Source organism: Chinchilla lanigera, unplaced genomic scaffold (genome assembly GCF_000276665.1).
Source record: "Chinchilla lanigera isolate Chin_1 unplaced genomic scaffold, ChiLan1.0 scaffold00073, whole genome shotgun sequence".
NCBI classification, from domain to species: Eukaryota; Metazoa; Chordata; class Mammalia; order Rodentia; family Chinchillidae; genus Chinchilla; species Chinchilla lanigera.
The window spans coordinates 9,943,746-9,965,379 of NW_004955474.1; the positions used below are offsets into that span (position 1 = coordinate 9,943,746).

General features: G+C 35.1%; 1 long non-coding RNA gene across 1 annotated transcript in view; it reads right to left on the minus strand.

Annotated features, from left to right (window-relative positions):
• Nucleotides 1-19,081: 19,081 nt before the first annotated feature.
• LOC102007332 overlaps nucleotides 19,082-21,634 on the minus strand; it is a 59,033-nt gene continuing 56,480 nt past the window's right edge. The window contains exon 3 of the long non-coding RNA XR_001230747.1: nucleotides 19,082-19,493. This is a non-coding gene — a long non-coding RNA (uncharacterized LOC102007332). The remainder of the gene's footprint in view (nucleotides 19,494-21,634) is intronic.

The following is a 21,634-nucleotide window of genomic DNA, read 5'->3' on the forward strand; positions in this document are numbered from 1 at the left end:
TATTGTAAGGCACATGAGTTACCATATAAAAGTCAACATCTTATTTGTGGAAAGGAAGATATTTGACACCCAAAACAATTTAAAACGATGGAGCTACATAGAGAAGGTCCAAAAATAAATATGCGTATTTTGACATTTATTTTTTTCTTTCAAAAAACTTTATCGAACAGTTATGTGAAATTTAAAAAGTTTTTAAAATCCCCTCAGAATTCAAATTCTTATAAGAAACAAGACACTAAAATAAATAAAATTATACTTTATTAGATCATGAATCTATAACATATTCATTGAAACGTCTTGTTTTTTTGAAAATGGTACATATTGAAGCTATTTTTTCAGGCTTAATTTCTAATGATAATTTTCCTATTCAAGTGAACCGAACTATATTATTTTATTCACTGTCCTAAGTATTTGATGAGGCCTGAGAATTACAGGTAAGAAAATTACACTCTGAACTAACCTGCAAATAATTAAAATCTAGTTGCATCCATTTACCTATAAAAGCCTAGAGTTTATCTTTTTTTACAGGAGTAACATGTGATGACAACAATTTAGAGTATAACAACCATAGGTGAATTCCTACAATCCTGTCTAGTGAAACTATGTATTGTCTCTAATGTTCTTTTAAATTATTTTTTTCTTATTCCCTTTAATGATTTGATCAATCTTCTATTCTTACACCTGGTAATCTGAGCAACTTTGTTGAAGATAACAATGTATAACAACCACTGTTAATCCCTATCATTTGGTTTGAAACCCCATAGCATTTTTAATGTCCTTGCTTTGTTTTGTTTGTATTTTGCTATTGTTCTTTCTTTTGGTATTATTTTCTTTAAAATAAAAAAAATTTAAAAATAATTAAAATCATGTAAAATCTCAGTAAAATATTGCCCTACAAGAATTTTAACTGGTGATAAGAGAAATAACTGATCCTTATTATAACACTATCATAGAACAGTAAAGTTTCTGAGGTGCCTTGGACACAATTTATTACAAAGCTCCCATTTCTCAGATCAGAATACCAACGCCCCAAGACAATGAGGTCAACTATTTAATGACAAAGATTTAGGTCCAAGATCTCCTGTATTCCAGTGCAGGAAATCCCAACACCATACTATGCTGATTTTCAGCTGAAGTTTAGGTAAATTATATATCCCAAGGTTTTGGACAGTGTAAACAAGAAAAGAACTTCAAGCTGCTGAGTATCTCAATCAAATTGTATCATAGGTACACAACCACCTTTTGTCTTACAGCATGCAGTATTTGGTGACACTGTAGGAAATTTACTCTCTATTTTAATAAACCCATGAGGTAGATTTGAGGTTTGAGGTGTACTATGATTTTTTAAAGTAGGAGGAAATTTTTCATTCTCAAAAAGAAACATCATTTTCTGGTAAACAAAATTAGTTAAGCTTCTTAAAATCACTGAAAGTTAAGTTGCTGATGTCAATGTAAAATGCCACAGATACCTGAAAGTAAATATATCTAACTATAAAATGTATCCTATTGTTTACAGTTATGCTTTATATTCCACTGGGCACAACTGTGAAACACTGAAAAAATCAAAGTCTCTCATACATTATATGAAACTGATGGAAATTATGAAGTCATGAAATATTGTTTCTCTTTTAAGTTGTTAATATGATTTTTAGCAGATTATCAAAACAGTTTAATTTTAGCTTCAAAGAACGTTGTCTTTAATTTCATTTTTTCTGCTTATACTTCATAATAGATAATTACAAGTATAATCATTATTGGTCATTGGCCATTAATTTGTTTCAGCATATGTACCTCAGTGGGCAGTAATTACTGCCAGCCTTCAATAAGATATCATTAACAAAATGAGAAGACCGGAGAAAATATGTTAATTACTGTAAGTGCTCCATTGGTTCCTCCCTGGAATAAACAAGTCTAACAATTAAGATCACACTTACTTTTTGCCAGACTATATTTTGCAGTGAAAAAAAAAAAGATGAAGGAAAAGGAAAAGACAATGATACACAATTTGAAGAAAAAACATTTCGAAGGATTTACATTATATTCCCTTTAAACTGATATCAGCAACTCTAATGACAAAAAGACAAAAAGCAGCTCTTGTTCCAAGCAGCAATTTCACAAAAGCTCATTGTTCATAATGAAAAAAAATTAATTGAGTATACACAGTATCTTATAATTAAAAGGGGAAATATCTCAAAATTATGAAAATGTTTCAATATTTTTGAACTACTTGTAGAGCAAGTTAAATTGATTTCCTACTAGTCCGTATATAAGTAGAAGCTCCAATTAAGAATTTGCAATATGCTAAACTCAGAACATAATTGGTTTAGGCAGCAAATGTAGTTTCAAGTATGGTATTTTTGGTATGTTGCTAATCTGAAAGCACAATCAAAAATGTCTATAATTTTTAATCTTCATTACTCTAATTCGGTGGTCAGAACATTCTAAACATATTCATTCTTTCTAAGTATTTGTCTCCTTCATCTTAAGATACATGTGTATTCATTTCCCAGTTCTGTTCATTCAGGACTTTTCTGCAACTGGATTTGCTGTGCATATAAATCCCATTGGCTACAACCGCTCCTGCCTTTCTCTTACTGTCTTGAGCAAGGTATATCTCATTTTGCCTTCACTCTTCTGCAGTTCTAGCTCCTTTCCAATTTCTGTTCCAATTGCTCCAGCTGTTGCTTTCAAAATTCAATTGTTGGGAACCTTTTACAAAAACTCCTTTCTGAAGAATGCTTCCTCATCAAGCACCTATGACAACATGTTGCTTCCTCATTTCCAGAATCCCTGACCTTTTCTGACATTTTCTCTGGTCAGTTCAAAACCTTAAATTTCTCTTGATCTACGTGTTTCAAGCTCAAGTGTATTTTGATTTTGTTGTTATCACATAAAATGATAGGGTTGGACATAAACACAAACTTTTCATAGAACTTCACAGTCATATTTATGTGGCATAAATTTTACTAAAGTTCTAGGAGGGGCTGGGGATTTAGCTCAGCGGCACAGCGCCTGCCTGGCAAGTGCAAGGTCCAGAGTTCGGTTCCAGATACCGGGAAACCACCCCTCCCCCGCAAAAACCTAAAGTTCTAGGATATGTATAGTTTAATAGCATATGTAAATAGTGTTACCTAAAATAATAACATCAGTAATAGCCAAGATCAAAACATGGTAAGATAAACAAGTACTACGTTCTAGTACTTTTATAATATTTAAGCAGATACTTGAGCAGCTGTTGATATTCCCCTTTGAATGATCAGAAGATTCTTGCTCAATGGTAATAAATCACTCCAAAGTTTTTGCAACTAACAAATTACCAAATGCCTCAAAGCTGGTCTAGAACAGATATGACTATAAAGGAATCTAACCTCTGACTTTCTTTTTCTAGAATCCTTAGTTATTCTAGATTCAACCTTCTTATATTTCCAGAATATTCAGAATTTCCCTCTATAAGAATATTCATGATTTTTTAGGCCAGACACAAGTGTCTACCTGGCAAGCACAAGGTCCTGAGTTCAATACCCAGTACCAAAAAAAAGAAAAAAAGAATATTCATGATTTTGAATTATAATTATCTGTGTGCTTGTCTGTCTTCCTCAGACTGACATGAAGTCTGAAGAAAATGAATTTTATATCTCACATACAATGTGTATTTGATTCATTAATTGAATAAATGGCCTTAGGTAAGAATAAATTTTTAAAAATCGTTTGATGTTAGGAGGTTGTGAGACAAACTTAGACACTGAAAAAATTATTACTTACTTCAATACAATTGTGGATTCTTTTTTCCTGTGATTTATTAGTTTTTGTCTACGACAATTATTTCAAGTCTTAACAATATCATTATTAGCTTTGAAAACTGTTCTTTAAACTGGAAGAAGATGATTGTGAGTGTTTTGAGATGCCAGTAGCTGAAAAGTATTATATTTCTGCATAACATGCGTCAATTTATTTGTTCATAGAAATATATATATATAATAGAGGTGTACCCACATATGCCTGATACTCATGTACCTAACAAGACTGTATTTATTTACATTTTGTGAAAATAACTCTTTTATAATTATAATTCTCAGCAAATATCAAAGACCTTCACTAAAATTTATATATTTTACAATAGAAAAGCAAATGACAATCTAATTAATGTTTTGTATTTCTTTATTTCTATTACTACACACATAAACATGGGAACAAATGTAAACTCAGGTAATGCATAATTTCAGTAGATAGGCTAACCATAAATATAATTTTAAATAGTAGATGGAAAGATGGTTGTTATAAAAATAAAGTCCATCTGTGATTACAAAGTATATCCAAATTATTTATGCGTGTGTTGTACTGGGGATCCACCCCAGGATATTGAGCATGCTAGGTAAGCATTCTATGACTGAACTACACCCACACATTTCATTTCTAAAGATGCATATAATGCCAATTAGCCATTTGACAATGATCATCAAAATTACGAGCAAAAATTACAAAGTTCACAAGATACCTCAGATTTTAGACTTCTTTGAAATTATTGTTAAAATCAAACTTAAATTTAATGTTGTCTTTTGCTACTAATAGCTGTAAGATCTCATATTTTTTGTATGTGTGTGTCTTTTTGTGGCAGGGTCTCACTGTGCAGTTCAGGCTGGCCTTGAGCTCACTTTGTAGCCCAGGCTAGTCTCAAACTCACAACGATCCTCCTGCCTCAGTTTCCCAAGTACTGGGATTACAGGTGTGCACCACCACTCCTGGCTGAGAATTCATAATCTAAAATGGTAATGTTTATTTAATTATGTCTCCTATGTTGTCAGTGTATGGCATCATAGTTGGTACACAATTCAGATGTCACCTCTACTAAATATTCTTCATCCTAGTGTTCATTACTCCTAATTTATAGTGCCTTATCTAAATTTATGTCTTGCTATCACCTACACCTGGAAATATTGCTTAACTCATTGTCAAAATAATCTTTTGGGAGACACTGGCAATCAAGCTTAGGACTTCACACTTGCTAGGCAGGCACTGTGCTACTGAGGTAAATACCTGGCCCCTAAACTAATATTTAAAAGTACAGGTGAACATTTATTTTTTGCATGTTTGTTTTTTAAAGACATTTATATTTTTAAATTTTTGTTAAAACATTTTATCTCTTCCTACTCCCTTCTATAACTACAGTAAAAACCAAAGAACCAGGTACTGAATTGGGTGAAACAAGAAACTGAAAATCTCTCTCTGTATTAAATATATAGAAAAGAATACTATTTGCTCTGGGGTTTTTTCTTGTTTTTTCTTTTGTTTTGTTTTGTTTTTTTGGTACCCGAGATTGAACTCAGAACCTTGTGCTTGCCAGGCAAGGGCTTGTGCCACTGAGCTATATCCCCGCCCCAAGAATACTATTCTCAAGAAGAATAATTTAACTACTTTTGTTAAATTCTTTATAGCACAAGCCAGTCAACTAGTAGATATCCAGTAACTACATGATGATTGATTCTTTAATTCATACAAAAATAAAAAAGATATTAAATATCACTTTCACCTTTCACTTACAGAGTCCATTATCAAAGAAAAGATACCTTCTTTTTAAAGTACACACCCTTTAACTCATTATTCCCCTCAGGAAATTTTTAATGAAGCAGCCAGGCTAGTATACAAACACATAAGGATGTTATCAAACTGTTTCATATAGTCATGATAACTGGTAATGACCAAAATGATTAGCAAGAAATTTGGTGGGCAGTTTGAATAAATTTTGATGCAATCAAATGATGATGATATATACAGAAAGGAAAAAGTTTGAGATGGATTAGTAAGTGTTATGGTTTGTGTCTAGAGCTGTCCCTCCAAAAGCCTCATGCAGTCATGGAGGGGGCAGGTTTTTCAGAGGTGAATGAATCTAGAGTCACCTTTCTGATTGATTCATAGTACAATGCTGGGATTAAGTTGTGCGTATGACACCAGCCCTAGAGCAGGTAACCTGTATACAGAATAAGGCACAGAGAGAGATTTTCCTCCTCCCTTGTTGTTTTTGCCTTCTTGCGAACTCCAAAAACTGATCTCTGCCAAGGGACCCTGCCTTGCAACAAGCCAATTATGGACAGAAACCTACAAACTGTGAACCAAGTAAATCTTTCTCACTTTAACTTTGGGTGTTGGGCAGTTTGTCCCAGCAATGAGAAAAATAACTAAGATATAATTTTGTACCAGGAATGGGGCTGTTGCTGTGACTATACCTGACCATGTGGTTCAGGAGCCTTTGGGAATGACTAGGGGGAAGAGTTTGGGAAGGTTCAGAGATGCTGGCTGAAAAAGTAGTGCTGGAATGCCCTAGGCTGCACTGTATGGGAGATTCTGGTCATAACTTAGAAGACCAGAAGGCTGATAGAAATCCTGTGGGTAAAGTCCAGGTTCAGGAGGTTTCTACTGGGAAGAAGGAGTGCTTTGGCTGTTGGACTCCAGATGCCATGTGTTATGGCTTGGCAGAAAATATGTCTGCACTTTGCTTCTGTCCAGTGACAATTTAAGATTAAGATTAATGGTGACAGACTAATCTGGCAGAAAACATTTCAAGGCAGTCTAATGTTGAAGCAGTTTCATGGGTGTTGTTAGAGAGGGGCTTTTCATCAGATTTATGTTGAGAATCAAGAGTAAACAGCCCAAAAGTATGACTTAAAATGTGAGGTTTGCCCAGAAAGGAAGCTCCAGTAAAGTTATACACTTCAAAAATAGAGGAGATCTTAATTGCAGAGAAGGAACAGAAGACTAGGAAAAATGTCCTGAGGGCATCACAAGAAGCAGGAGGACTCCACCCTTTGTGGCCTGAAAACTGTGAAAGTAAAAGACTTTGCTTTGAGAAGAAAGCCACAGAGCACATGTTCCAGAATGGCAGTGACCTAGAGGATTTGTTCCTGGAAATTGGATTCAGAGTGCTCAGCAATCCAGGGACTTGTCCCCTACAGCCAAGAAAAAAGGGAAGCCTAGCCACTATTCCTGCTGGCAGCAGACAATGACATTGTTCGTATGGTGCTGATTTTAGGTGCATGCAGAATGGAAGAGCTGTCGGGTCAGGGGGCTTTCCCTCAGGTTTCAGAAGGTCTTGGAGTCCAGGCAGTGAGCCCCTGAGAGCGCAGTATGGGAAGCTGTGAATGTGAAGCCAAATGAGCATTGAAGACCCCAGAAGCTTCGAGAAGCCAGGAACCTGGATCATCTGAGGAAAATTGCCAGGAGGGAGCAGAGCCAGCCCAAGAGAAAAGCCATGGGAGCTATGACCCCGAAAAGTACGTTAGGGGCACAGCCAACTCAGGAGTTTACATCTTCTCACAGATTGCCTCTGTTGCTACACATGGAACTACAGGACTTGACATTTGGCCTGTTGGATTTTTTTAAAGTAGAAATAATCTCAAGATCTTCCCTCTTACTGAGTCAGATATACATATGGATCTTTTTACTTTAAAGAAAGTAAAAAAATAATTTAAAAAATTAGGAATGATACAAAATTTCAATAAAGCAAGATCATATGAATTCAACAACAGTTGTTATATTGCATATTGTTGGCTTTAAAGTAGTTGCTCGGATTGCCAGGTAGAAGCATGCAAATTTGGTCCAAAATATTAAGCATCACCTATTCCTTTCAATAAACCAACAGAAATTAGTATTCCTTTACATTCCCATTTGTAACTTTTGCAGTGGAAATGTCTATTTGTACCATTGGAGGTTGGAAGCACTTAACTTCCTTTTCATTTTGTACACAGGCTCACAGCTAAGAGTTTGCTTTAAATCTGACAGGAGACTTGGGACTTTGACTTTTCAGGAATGCTTAGTCTGTTAGGATTTTGGTAACTGTAGGAGATGGACTAATGGTTTTTTACATAGAGGATGTGCATGAGAATTTGGGGTGCCAGGGGCAGAATGTTATGGGTTGTGTCTAGATGTCCCCCAAAGCTTCATGCAGTCATAGGCCACAGCCTTTTTTCACAGGCAGTTGAATCTGGAGTTTGTGACTGATTCACAGTCCAGCGCTGGGATTAAGGGTGTGGGTGGTGCACCCTCCCTAGGGCGGGTAGCCTCCATAGAATATAAGAGACAGAAATAGTCTTTTCTCTCCCTTGTTGCTTTTGCTGATTTGTGGGCCCTGTGAACTGTTCTTTGCAGAGCCACCTTGCCTTGGAGCCAGCCAATTACAGGCTGATACTTCTATGAGCTGTGAGTTTATAAAACTTTCCCACTTCAACTTGGGGTGTTGGGTATTTTGTCCTAGCAATAAGAAAAGTAACTAAGACACTAAGTAAACAGTACTGCAAAGCAGAGTATACTGTACCTGAGCCTTTTGTATACATATTTGCCATGGCAAAGAATACTACATGTACATCAAACTTGATCCCCTTTCAATCTGAACATGTAGCTAAGTAGTACAAGTAGTAATAATGTTCACAATCTTGTGATCCAAAGCACAGAACATCTCCCTTGTCTGTAGGTGAATGGCCAGGAAATACCAGCAGTAGATGATAGGAGCACTGACCTGAGAGATTCTACAATGCAGAGCCCCACTGCTTTCACATTGCTGCTGTAGTACCCTCTTGACCCAGAAATAAACATCTATCATTATCATCCACTGATATTTTGTAGTATATCTATATGGAGAGTGTCTGTTTCCTCAGTCATGATATGTCATCTAATATTATTCATGGAAAACTATAAAAGGAAAATACCAACCAAAATATTACCAGCATTAGCGATTTTTTACTTTGTATTTTTCTTGCTTACTTATTAGTCTTGTGATAGCAACACTTTAAGAAAAGAAAATATTTGGTAGTAAAGACTTCACAAGTGGGAATTTTGACTCATAAAGATGTCATTTCCAAAAGCAGGAAAATTAATGCCTGTCTTTTGTTACCATTATACATTTATACAACACAAGGGAAGTACAGTATTTCACTAATGGCTCCTAAATTATAAGATTTTTCTAGTATGATCATATTCTTCAGAAAATAATTTAAACACAATTCATTATTAATTGTTTTACAGGGGCATTTTTGCCTTGGTTAATGTACTTAATAAAAACCACACATTACCTTAACTTTTGCTCCTGTGAAGCAAAACTCCCTGAATCTTCAAAAAATTAAGCACCATCCTGTAGCATCTCTTTAGCATCTCCACACTTGACTGGATCATCCTGACTAAACATGTCAGACCTGACAAAATCTTTAGTTCTTCCAGTGACTTTAACTCAGATTTTAAATCCTCTGACACATCAGTCAAAACTCTGTTAATGTGACTTACAGTTAAATCAAACACAAAAACATGATTAAAATAATGTTAAAAGGTTAAGAATTCAAGTTACAAACTGAGTAGGCACAACACGATGCCTTCTAGGAGCTGACTGAGGCCTTGCTCAGCCATCGCTGCCTAGATTTGAGTGGTCAGATCCTCTCTGCTATGGGCACCACAGCCTCCGCTAAACAACACATAAGCATTTTGGGGCACTTCCAGTCTGGCAAGGAAAGGATGCTAAAAAGGTTATGATATATAAAAAGCAAATACCATTTTGTTGGTTCTTTACTTAGCCTCTACATAAGATTTTACACTTCACTGATCCTTACCCTGTTCCCACTTTACAGATGAGGAAACTTGTGTCTTAGTTCATGTCAGTATCACAAGCATCGAAGGAACATGAGGTAACTTTCCTATCCCTATTACAGTGATCTATCTCAGGTAGTCCATTCCACTCTAATCCTTAATCTCCTCCCATGAAAGTTCCATCCAGGAAATTAAGTGACATGAGTTGTAACTCTTGCCTGCCTTGCTGCCCTCTAAGAACTCCTACATTTTCCCATCCTACTTGCCCCATCTTCTGCTCCAAATAATGGGTTAAATTTCCATGAAGAGATGAGATATAAAGCCATAGAGACAAGAGGAAAAAGGAAGATATGATGAAATGCATTTCAGCAGTAGAGTATTTCACTAGCATGTGTAGGCCCTGGGTTCAATCTCCAGTACCACAAAAATAAAAAGGGTGTGAAGGAGTAAGACCTTCATTGCCTGTGAAACATAAAAATGTAAGAGCAGAAGATTTAAAAGTAGGTGAGAGTGGAAGGAACCAGCAGGCAATGGGTGGGGATGTTGCATACCACATCGGTGAATAGTCTTGATCTTGTAGAAGTACTATCAGCATAAAAATTCATTTTTGACTCAAAGTTTTACCATTAAAAAGTATATTTTTATATGGGAAAAGAGAAGGGAAAGAAGGAGAAAGTTTTCATATATGTATATGCAGGATAGTTAATACGGCTGTTCTACTGTCTTGTATTTTCTTGCTGAAAGAAACTGTCAGTGAGGCATTGGTTGATTAGCTTTGTATGTCTATATGTGTTTTCATGAGAAACTACAATGAAGGTATCAATATGTAATACAATAATCATTGTTAATTCCCTACCACTCTGTTTGTAACTCTGTAATGTCTATACTGATCCTTTGCTATTTTGTAAAATGTTGTTGGTCTGTTAGTATTTTCCTCCTTTTATTTCTAAAATTAAAAAAAAGTATATTTTTGTTATCAACTGGGATTTTAATTAATGCCTAGTATAAAATGGAATATGGTCTTATTATTTACATCTTAAATTCTTGGTTTTCTTTCTGGGAAGAAATAAGATACTTGGTGGATACAATCTGAAGGTTACTACTATATCTAAAAAATTATTTCTTCCATTATGTCGGTCCTGTTGGCATTCCCTTCCTTCCCCTCTCCTTCCTTCTTTCATTTTGGCTGTTTGTCTTTTTTTTCTTTCTCAGACATTTTACCATTTCACAAAGAGTTTAGCAGCTATCTCTGTCTCTCTTGAAACAGTTCTGCAAGTCAATATGGGATGTTGGGTCAGAATGCAGCTCCCAACTAACTATCTTTAGGCATCGGGCCAGACCTTTTCACTTGGCATGCTGGCATTCATAAAACACATCTGGCATCTCATCTTGCCACGAATCACAAAAGAGTAGAGCACAAACCAAATTTTGTAATCCTTTGTTGATAATAATCCTTTTAATACAGAACCAGGAGTGTGTTTTTTATTTGGGAGAGTAAATTCTGTGCTAAGTGATGGCGGTGACTTTTGAAAGAATGGCCCAGGAAGGCAATAAAGAGCAGGGGACACGTTCCTTGGCATAGGTCCCTGGATTAAAAAGCCAATGGTTTAAAAGTTCACTGAAGAACCCAGACAGGGAGAAGTGCTTATTCCATGGCTGCTGGCGACATTGAGCACATAATTAGTCTATTCTAGTTCAATATTTACATCCAGGTGCAACTCTAAGTGTAATAAAAACAAAAATTATGAGAAACTTTAAATTATCTTTGGTCCTGGTAACTTAGCAAACATGTTCAAGCCTAAGGGCCCTCTAGCATGAAAATGAAGTTTTATTGTTAATGAGGTAAAAATTGAAGACCTATGCAACTGGAAGCCATGTGCTTTGTAATTCCCATTTCTACCTACTTTATTCTGTAGGAGTGTAGTACAAGATGCTACCTTTTCTACTTGAAATCTAAAATACTCATCTTTCCTTCTTTAAATTACTATTAAAGTAAATATCTAAATAGAGATTTTTGTCATTCCTACATGAAATTAGAAGCTCTATGTGTTCAGAATAGGAGGAAATCCAAGATTATATTAATCTAACCAGTCAAGAAAAATCATTTGTTGGCCATGCTATATTCCAATTGCAAATTTAATTTAATTTAATTTAATTTAATTTAATCATGTTTTACTTATGAAGAAGTAATCCAATAGTTACTTTAGGAATTTAAGTCTGAAACTTCAATTTTATTTTTTTTTATTTTAAAAATAAAAGGAGGAAAACATTAACAGACAGACAACACTTTACAACATAGCAAAAGAACATTACAGACAATATGGAGTTACAAACAAAGTGGTAGGGAATTAACAATGCTTGTTGTATTACATATTGATATCTTCAAAGTGGCTTCTCGTGAAAACAGATATAGAAATGCAATACTGATCAACCAAAGACTCATTGACAGTTTCTTTCTGCATAGAAATAGAAGACAGAAGAGCAACCATGTTAACTATCCTGTATATACATACATACAAAATTCAGTTTTAAATATATACACTGGTTTTATTATTTCTTCACTTTAGCACAAGAATATATCTTACTAAAATTATGATAAACAACTATTGGTTATTTTCAGCATCTCTGAATATTTGAATTACTTTTTTCCAAAAATAAATTAACATGTATATTCAATTACTTTTCACTTAAAATTGAATATTGTGTTTTATACAGCATTGAACAGTGTAATTCTGTTTTCATAAGAATACTAATTAATATCACTTACTACTATAATATCTAAGATCCTAGTTTGACATTTTTCTTAATTACATACTCTATTATGGACTTTTATTCATTGAAAGGTGTCAAAATAACTCTAAAATGCATTTAAAATAATAATGATATTATCAACTATTTGTATCAATTATACTTGCGATAAAAGGAAACTTAAAGGGCATACGTTTGCAAAAGTATAGATGCTTTCTTAACTAAAATGTGAACTTATAATTTCTTAATGAATCAAATGTTTTTTGTATCTTTGAATCACCAAGACAGCACAAGGTCTCCTGATGCAACCTGATATGTTACAACTCCTTAAATGTAATCTAAACCAAATATTATTGAAATTGATTAAAATTATTGAATGTAGGGGCTGGGGATTTAGCTCAGCGGCAAAGCGCCTGCCTGGCAAGCGCAAGGTCGTGAGTTCGGTTCCTGGTACTGGAGAAAAACCAAAAAAAAATTAAAAAATTATTGAATGTTTTCAGAGATTATAAAGGTACACCATATCTACATTATAGCTTCTATACTTATTTCCACTTCATGATGGAAAATATGATATGATAAAAATCATAAATCTGTCTACATTATTTGGGAACTTCCATGATTTGAAGGAAAGTTTGTTTTTAATTAAAGTATATCACATACTATCAGAAGGTATCGTCTTTACTATTCCAAGGAAGCATGTAGAAACTTCAGCTTTGAGAAGTTATTATTTATTCTGATGCTAGAGCTTTTTTTTTTTTTCTGGTACCAGGAATCGAATTCAGGACCTTGTGCTTGCTAGACAGGCGCTGTGCCTCTGAGCTATATCCCTGGCCTGATGCTAGAGCATTTTCCTCCAATGTAGTCATTTCCTGTGGCACGAGTTTGGATAGCTTTGTGCCCTGAAATGGCCTGTTATTATAAGCATCATGTAATTTTGAATGCTGAACCATAAAGACTTTGACAAAACCCAGTTTGGTAAACAAATGAATATAAACACACCTGAAGCCAGAGAGATAATTATCATCTCATTCTCTCTTTTTGAAGTAATCATTTTGCTCCTTGTTGTGCACTTATTTTTTAATATTCAATTTGCAGTGCCCCTGCAAGGTTTTTAGATGTAGATCATATATCCCAGTGCTGCAGGCACCTAACTCTCAACACACAGATGTCAAAATCGAGGCAAATGACAAGCTCATCATATAATCCACACCTCTGCTTATGGTGAATATATGCTTTCATTGAATTATTCACAATTATACAAATATTCACTTTAACAAGTACCCCGTATATTATAACTTGTATAGCATATTGATGTAGAAGTAGATTTATATATTGGCATTGACATAGGTTTCTCTTACAGAAACACAGAGAAAGAGAGAGAGGAGAGAAAAAAATACCAGATCTTTTTATCAAATTAATTCCATAAAATTATCAATGGGACCTCACTGTCTATTATGACTTGTGTCCCCCTCAAAGCCTCATACAGTCATAGGTGGGGCTTTTCAGAAGTGGCTGAATCTAGAGTGTGTGATGCTGAGAACAAAGGTATGTGATTACTAAATTAGTCTACTGATGGTTTGGCATAGTTCTGGGCATGCATGATATGAAGGCCCTCTGTGGGTGAGTAGGTGGGTAGCCTGGATAGAATATAAGGGAGAGAGAGAGGACTCTCTGGTTGCTTGCTACATGCTGTTCTTGCTGCCTTCTGCCTGTCACGAACTACTCCTTCTGTGATGCCCCTTCCCTGTACAACCCCACTTTGGAGCCCACTGATTATGGACCTCTACAAACTGTGAACCAAAATAAACCTTTCCTCCTTTGAGTGTGAGGTATTTTTTCTCAGCAATGAGAAGAGTAACTAAGGCACTGTTCTCTTCCTAGCAGACATGAACCTGAAATGTAAAGAATCTGAGAAAAGAAACAAATGCAAACTAGCAACAAAACTAATCTTTACATATATGCACTGTAGTAATCATATGCCAACATGTCTTTTGCCTACTGGTGTATATGCAGAATACTAATATATGTACATTTATGTTCAGTATTTATATAATTTTTACCTGTTACATGTTTGAAGTTGACTATGAGGCAAGTTTAGGTTTGGCAAATTTGGATTTTTTAACAGCACAATTGCAAATCATTGACATGCTTTTTTTTTTTTTTTTTTTTTTTTTTTTTTGGTTTTTCTCTGGTACCGGGAACCGAACTCACGACCTTGCGCTTGCCAGGCAGGCACTTTTGCCACTGAGCTAAATCCCCAGCCCCCACTGACATGCTTTTTTAAAAAAATTCTGGGAAAATAAAACTAGAATCTGAGTAAATCTAGATGTTGAAAGAGTCACTATTCTGGATATCTCAAAGTATCTTACTCCTAAAGCTAGTTAATATCAACCTACAAAACAATAGTCTTTTCAAATTTTAATGTGTATATAAACCACTGGAAAACCTTGCTAAACTGAAGATTCATTCAGTGGACGAGTAACAGGGTCCAAGAATATGTATTTCTAACCAGTTCACAGACTGTACTGAAAAAATAGTATCAACACTCTTCAGTTTGCAAGGCAGTAAATAATAGCTACAACAGTGGAACATCCAAAAATCTCCTCTGATATCTGCATTTTTTTATTCATTTGCCAGAGATAAAGATGTCATTGAATAAATATGTCATGATAACTATCTGTAGCTCCTGCCTCCCTGTAGCAAAGCAATAGTTTCAGAAAAAGTAAAAAGAAGCTCAGATTTGCATGTGTGCTGTTATTGTTCTTTAATATTCATATCTACTAATATATTTTTTATTAATTCATAGAGTTTTTGTTAATATCAACAGAAATAAACTTACAATTAAGTCACTAGGCCCTAGAGACATAAAGGAAACTTGTACCTCCTATTATAATGGTGCTGTATAACTTATTTTTATTTCATATAATTCCAACAAACTATTTGAAAAACAGAAAATATAAGGTGGAGGGAAGTTCATCAGTGGGGCTACGAGCTGAGTGCATCACGTCACTCTGTAGCACGTCCCCCGGGAAGGTCTGAGACTAGGGCCAAGTGTGGCCCTGACAGAGCCCTCCCTGAGTGTGGGGAGTGAATTCTCAGAGAGCGGGGAGCCGCGTGAGGGCAGACTGGGCAGGTGAAAAACACGAAATAAAATGGGGAAAAAAATGAATGTGGAAATGAGAATGAAGTGACATAACATAGACGATAACGTAAGACAAAACAAAATATCTACACTGCAAACTGCACACATGTATGAAATCATATTTCCCGTAGTAAATATGTACAGGTCTTACATGTCAGTTAATTAACAGGTATCATGTGTCAATTGTTTCAAATAAGCTCTTGTGCTAATGTTACTAGTGAGTCACATTTAGTTTTGAGGCTGAGCTTTCTAGGAATCATATTTGAGGAGAAAATGTAATCAGACGCAAAGTTCTCAAGCGGTTTCCTTATAGAGTTTTCTAGTGAACTGACAAAGGTTTGTTCGGTGCAGGTTCATTAAGAAGACTGTAAAATGCCACTTTGAAGATATCAATATGTAATACAACCACCATTGTTAATTCCCTACCACTTTGTTTGTAACTCTGTATTGTCTGTATTGTGCTTGTGATATGTTGTAAAATGTTGTATGTCTGTTAATGTTTCCCTCCTTTTATCTTTAAAATAAAAAAAAGAAGACTGTAAAATAACAGAAAAGAATGATCTCTTCACAATTTCTTCAAAGAACACTATTACTAATAAATATAAAAAACAAACAATCCTATTAAAGGATTACAAGTTGAGAAAACAAAATTTATCACGTTAGCCAAAAGTTTTGTCACAATGAAAGTCAAAATATTGAATCTTGATTTTAGTTAGGATGTATAGTACTTTAGTATATTATACAAACATAATAAGATGAGCTAGGATATATTTTTCCTATATTGTATTTAATTATTTGCAATAATCACTGATTGTTGAATGTAAAGGAACATATCATTTGCATTATCATTTTAGTAGAGAATTAAGAAACAAAAATTTTACACTGAAAAGGATTTCACATGGCATAGCATGGAACAGCATTACTAAAAATGTTGCTGTGGATGAAAAGCTGAGCATAAAGAACATCAGTACAGGGGCCAGGGATATAGCTCAGTGGCATAGCAGCTGCCTGGCAAGCACGAGGTCTTGAGTTTGATTCCCAGTTCCCCCGCCCAAAAAAGAAGAATAGTACGAAAGGGTATCACACATTAGAATATGTTGCTAGGATATCCCTGTAGAGTTTCAACAATGAAAGCTTTAAGTTACTACCTTAGATGTTTTCAAGTATTAGTGTCACTGTCATAAAAATATTTTATGACAATGGAATGGAATTTTTCCATTTTCATAAATGCCTTTTTAATCTTTTTATAAAATTAATTATCTATGTACCACTCTGTGGTTTTCTAGTTTGTGAGGTAAAATGATGCTATGGTTAGTACTAAAATGCCCTCTCAAAGTCTCATGTTCAGCAAGGGGTCCTGGTTGTAGGTGGTTATTGTTGGTCTGACCTGAAAGGGTGTACTCTTGTCCCCATAGCCTCCCTTCTTTTTATGCTTCCTGTCCTCCATCATGTGAGCAGCTCTCCCCCACCGTGCCACTCTGCCATTCAGTTTCTGCCTTGGAGTCTTCTGACAATGGACTGAACACAGTGAGGCCGTAAGCCAAGTAAACCTCTCCTTCTAAAAGTTGTAGGCGTCAAGTATTCTATATTAGTGATAGAAAACTAACTATCACAGTCTTGTTTGTGATAGAAAGCCTTGGACAAGTTTAACTGTGCTCCATCTTCAACATGGTCTTTTTCTCTAGTATCTTTACCTAAATATTAGAACTTCTAGTTTCAGAAGATGCATTGTGTAGCACATGTCTCTTGAAGAGAGATGATACAAAATAAAAGGACGATTCAGATATTTGCTCTTTCTAAAGCATTTACTCTTGTTTATTGACAGGAATTGAGATGGCTCAAATGAATAATACCAAACAAAAATGAAGAAGATGCAAAATAAATATTATAGCCATAAAATCATATATTTTATCTGATTAAATATCCAATTTAATGCTCAGGTTCTTAAAAATCTTGAACAAAAAAGACACTTACAGAGTGGTTGTCCTCATTAACTGGAATTAGAAAACATAGAAATTGCTGATAGGAATATCTAATACTTCATCTCTAAATTCTAAATGAAATTTTCCTCTAAGTTTTAATCTAGAATGTCATAAACATATTGCCTGAATGTTGCTATTTTAAAAAAAAACTTTTAATATAAGCCAAATTAGAGAACAGTAATTCTACCAAGTGCGTGTTAATAGACAGGTCTTCTTGCTATTCTGTCTTCAAACTGGATCCAGTGGCAGAAGAGTGGGCATAGACTTTAATGGAGGTTAGGCTCTTGGACTTCTGCTTCTTAAGTATCACTTCTCACAGTGTGATTGTGAGTGAAGGTGAGTGTATAAGAAAGATCACAAGCTTGGGAACCAAGGAGATTTGGTTTTGACAATCTATTTGATCTTGAACAACTTATTTCTCTTTCCTGAACCTCATTTCCCCCTGACAGAATTATGCAGGTGAAGAATAGAGACAGAACATAAAAATCATGTGACACATGCCCTGCAAAAGGCATTAGTTGCAGAAAAATAAGAAGAGATGAATAAAGTTTAGTCTAATTTAAAGAAGCATCTACTTACCTTGGATTCCAGATGAGCAAGTAGAATTCTTAAAATTTTTATTACCTGGAAAGCATATCCAGATTTTTCATTCTGTCAAAGCCCACCCAGATTGGGGGCTGAAGATTTAGCTCAGCAGCACAGGGCCTGCCTGGCAAGCGTGAAGTCATGAGTTCGATTCCCGGTACCAGAAATCCACCCCCACAAAAAACAAAGTCCACCCTGATGCATAGCATATGCACACACATATGCACTTCCTCTCAAAGAGAGGTAAAGCTAAGACTCTCATCAGGAAACTACTGTGATTAAGCTTCATAATTAGGTAAGTATTAAAATGATATTTCAAATATTCACCCTACAGAATTAATCCAATGTCAACCTGTAAACTCTACAAAGCAGAATCTTTCAGTTGTCCAAATTAACCACGTGTAAACCTCAGTAACATTTCCAAGAGATAATGATTCTGAGCCACTTAATTTTCCATTAACATGCAAGAGTTAGTTAGCTGCAGACATATTCCCAGATCATTGAACACATAGACTAGGTACATTAGTAATTAGTATTACTGCTTTAATTTTAGGAGTATATCTTTATCAGAGAATGTTTCATTTTTCCTAATTAATATTGAGTCAGTCTTCCTGGCAGCAAGATCTAGGGTCATCTGTATGACAGTCATCAAACCAGATCATCAGAAAGTAGATGGGTACTTTCTGCTCTATGGATAAAGTGTGAAATTAGTTCCTAAAAAAATTTAATATATCAGTATATACATTAATTAAAGTACAACAAAATCAATCACTATTTTCCAGTGATATCTAAGTCATAATATATATCCTTTCTAGAAATAAGAATTGTAAATGGCAGCAAATCAAATTATATCACTATTTTTATACAAAACTAGTTTAATAGACTAATGTTTGTTATACTTAACTCAAAATTCTATCATTTCTCTATTGGTACAGAGGGTGATTTTCTCAAGATCTTTCTTGTTATATTCATATTCAATCAAATTGAATACATTTGATAAGGTTTTGTATCAGAATAAAGCATCACAAGAAAAACAAGCAAAGAACAAAGAGGACCACAGTTTTCAGACATTAAGATTATGCTTTATTTATTCTTTATACAAGTTTTTTGGTTTGGCTTCCCATCCATGTGTTAATCTAAAGTTAATCTCACTTCCCACCTTGTCTATCGACAGCACCACCCCTGTAAAACACTTAAGGAGAGCAAATGGTCCAAATATCCCAAGGGAAATCTTTTCCACTTTAATCCACATAGAGAAAAAAAATGTACATCGTGTGCTGGTGGCTCAGCAGCCTGTGAACTGTGTGTTGGTAAGCCCAGCCTTGTGGCAAGTAGCAGCAGTAATCATGCTTTGTACTGACGTAGTACGTTACTTCTATGGAGCTTGTAGGACATTATACGTCCCGCACCACTAATCTTCATAACATCCTTGTAGTTATGAGAGTAAGCCAAAATGAGGACTGTATTTTAACCTGAAAGATCATGAAATGGGAAAAATTAATAAACAAAGAGGCTGAACACAGCTGATCTTCTTCAGAGTATATGGAAATGTCACAGGGCCAGAACTCATTCCCCATCACATTACATGCACCATTTTCCATAAGTGAATCTTTCTTTCAATCTAGAGAGAGAGCCATGACTGAAAGCTGAAAAGAAGATTCAGTGACTAAGCAGCAGAGTGGAACCTCAGGGCCTCTGCATTTTCTTTTTAATTCTGTTCCTAATTTGTGATGTGACCCCATGAAACCTTTTGCCCTGTTTAAACCTCAATTGTTTTACTTACAAAATAGTATTGTATTAAACATGTTGCTCCACATCCTGGCTCTGGCTTCCAATACTCTGTCTTTTGTAGTTTTCTTTAGTTAATTTGTCCACCTATTCAGCAAATATACATTGATCATCTCCTATGTTTGAGGCACTGAGCCAGACACTTGGATCATCATAAAGAAGGAGGCATTAACTGAAACTTAACAAATAGGACTAAGAGCGCTTACAGGTAAAAAGGAATAACTTCATTACACATCAGTATATGCTAAACAACATTGAATGATGTAATGATACACAAAATTGATTATGATGGTTTGATTTGATAGGTGAGTACAGCAGAGAGCAGTGAAGGAGAAGTAAAACCTCACCCTTAGATCTACTTGTGTTACTTCCTAGCTCTCTGCAATATGGAAAAAATATCGGCAGAATTTCCAAGGTTATTGAAAAAATACAGTACAATAAAATAAAATGATTGTAGGGGAAATATTTGCAAATGTAAAGTTGCAGGTACTTTTTATTGCAACTGAAGAGATGATAAAATTTTTCCAGTAAATGATGTTCAGAATGGTCTGAGGCTGATGAGGAATACTTCAATAAGTAAAGAATATTCCTAACAGAAAGATTTCTAGAAGCTGAGGCACAGCACAGAAAACATTTAGACATAGTTAAGGACTCAAAAGACTGAAAATATAACAGCAAAAAATCCCTTCAGAAGGCATGGAATGGAAGAATTAAAAGAATGAAATAAACTAAATCAAGGAAATTATGAAGGATGAAGTTGTTAGCTTAAATATTCAGATGTTCCAAATGTTAACAAAATCTCAAGGAAGATGCTTGTTTATCTATAGCTAAAATGAACTGAAGATTCAACACAACAAATTAAAATGATTCTGAAAATTATTGTCCACTATTCAGAGAGTCCAGCACAGATACAGTGATGAAAGTGTCAAGGAGAAGAAAGTTCTGAACATGGTGCAGAAGTCATCAAAGTAGTGAGAAATGGGGATAAACACCAACATTGGTAGAAATAAGGCAGATAAAAGACTGGGAAAAGTTAAGTTACAATAAATTGAAAGTGATAGTAGAAAATGTTGAAGATATACAGGATTTCATAGTTTAATTATAGCCACATTTTGTTTATGAGTCTCCTAAAATGGCATTCTTCAGCAAGCGGTTCTAGTCCACTTCTTAATCTGGCAGCCTCAGAGTTTTGATCCAGGCCACGACTACGTACCATTCTCCATAGCTCAGACTTGGAATGAGGCAACTGACAGCCCATTTAAACTCCATGACCAGTGACCTCCCTGTCAACACATCTTTGCAATTTCACCTTTCTCTACTTTTTTTGCAATATCCACTCATGCAGATTGACTTTTTGAATAAAGTCAAAAGCAGCTTCAACCCCGGAAAAAATTTAGGGTTTCTAACCTGCAAAGATACAACTGTGTGCTTTTCTCTTGAAAAGTGTCACCGTGAAACTGGTTAGGCGTTCCTAATTTTAAAGTTCGTGTGTTCAATTAATTATCTTTCTATGTTGTATGAATATATTGGTGATTGAAAAATATCCTAATTAATAAATTCTGGGTCGATTCAGATTGGTAAGAATTCTTGTTTCCATTCTTCTGAAGTATGCCTTTCATTTGACTGTCACATATAAAAATTGTTGCTCACTAACGTTAATCAACATAAATTTTGCTTTTTGGATTCAAACTAGTGGAAAACTGATGTAATAATACAAAGACATTGAAAATATGTTTTTAGGGGCTGGGGATTTAGCTCAGCGGCAAAAAGCGCCTGCCTGGCAAGCGCAAGGTCGTGAGTTCGGTTCCCGGTACCGGAGAAAAAC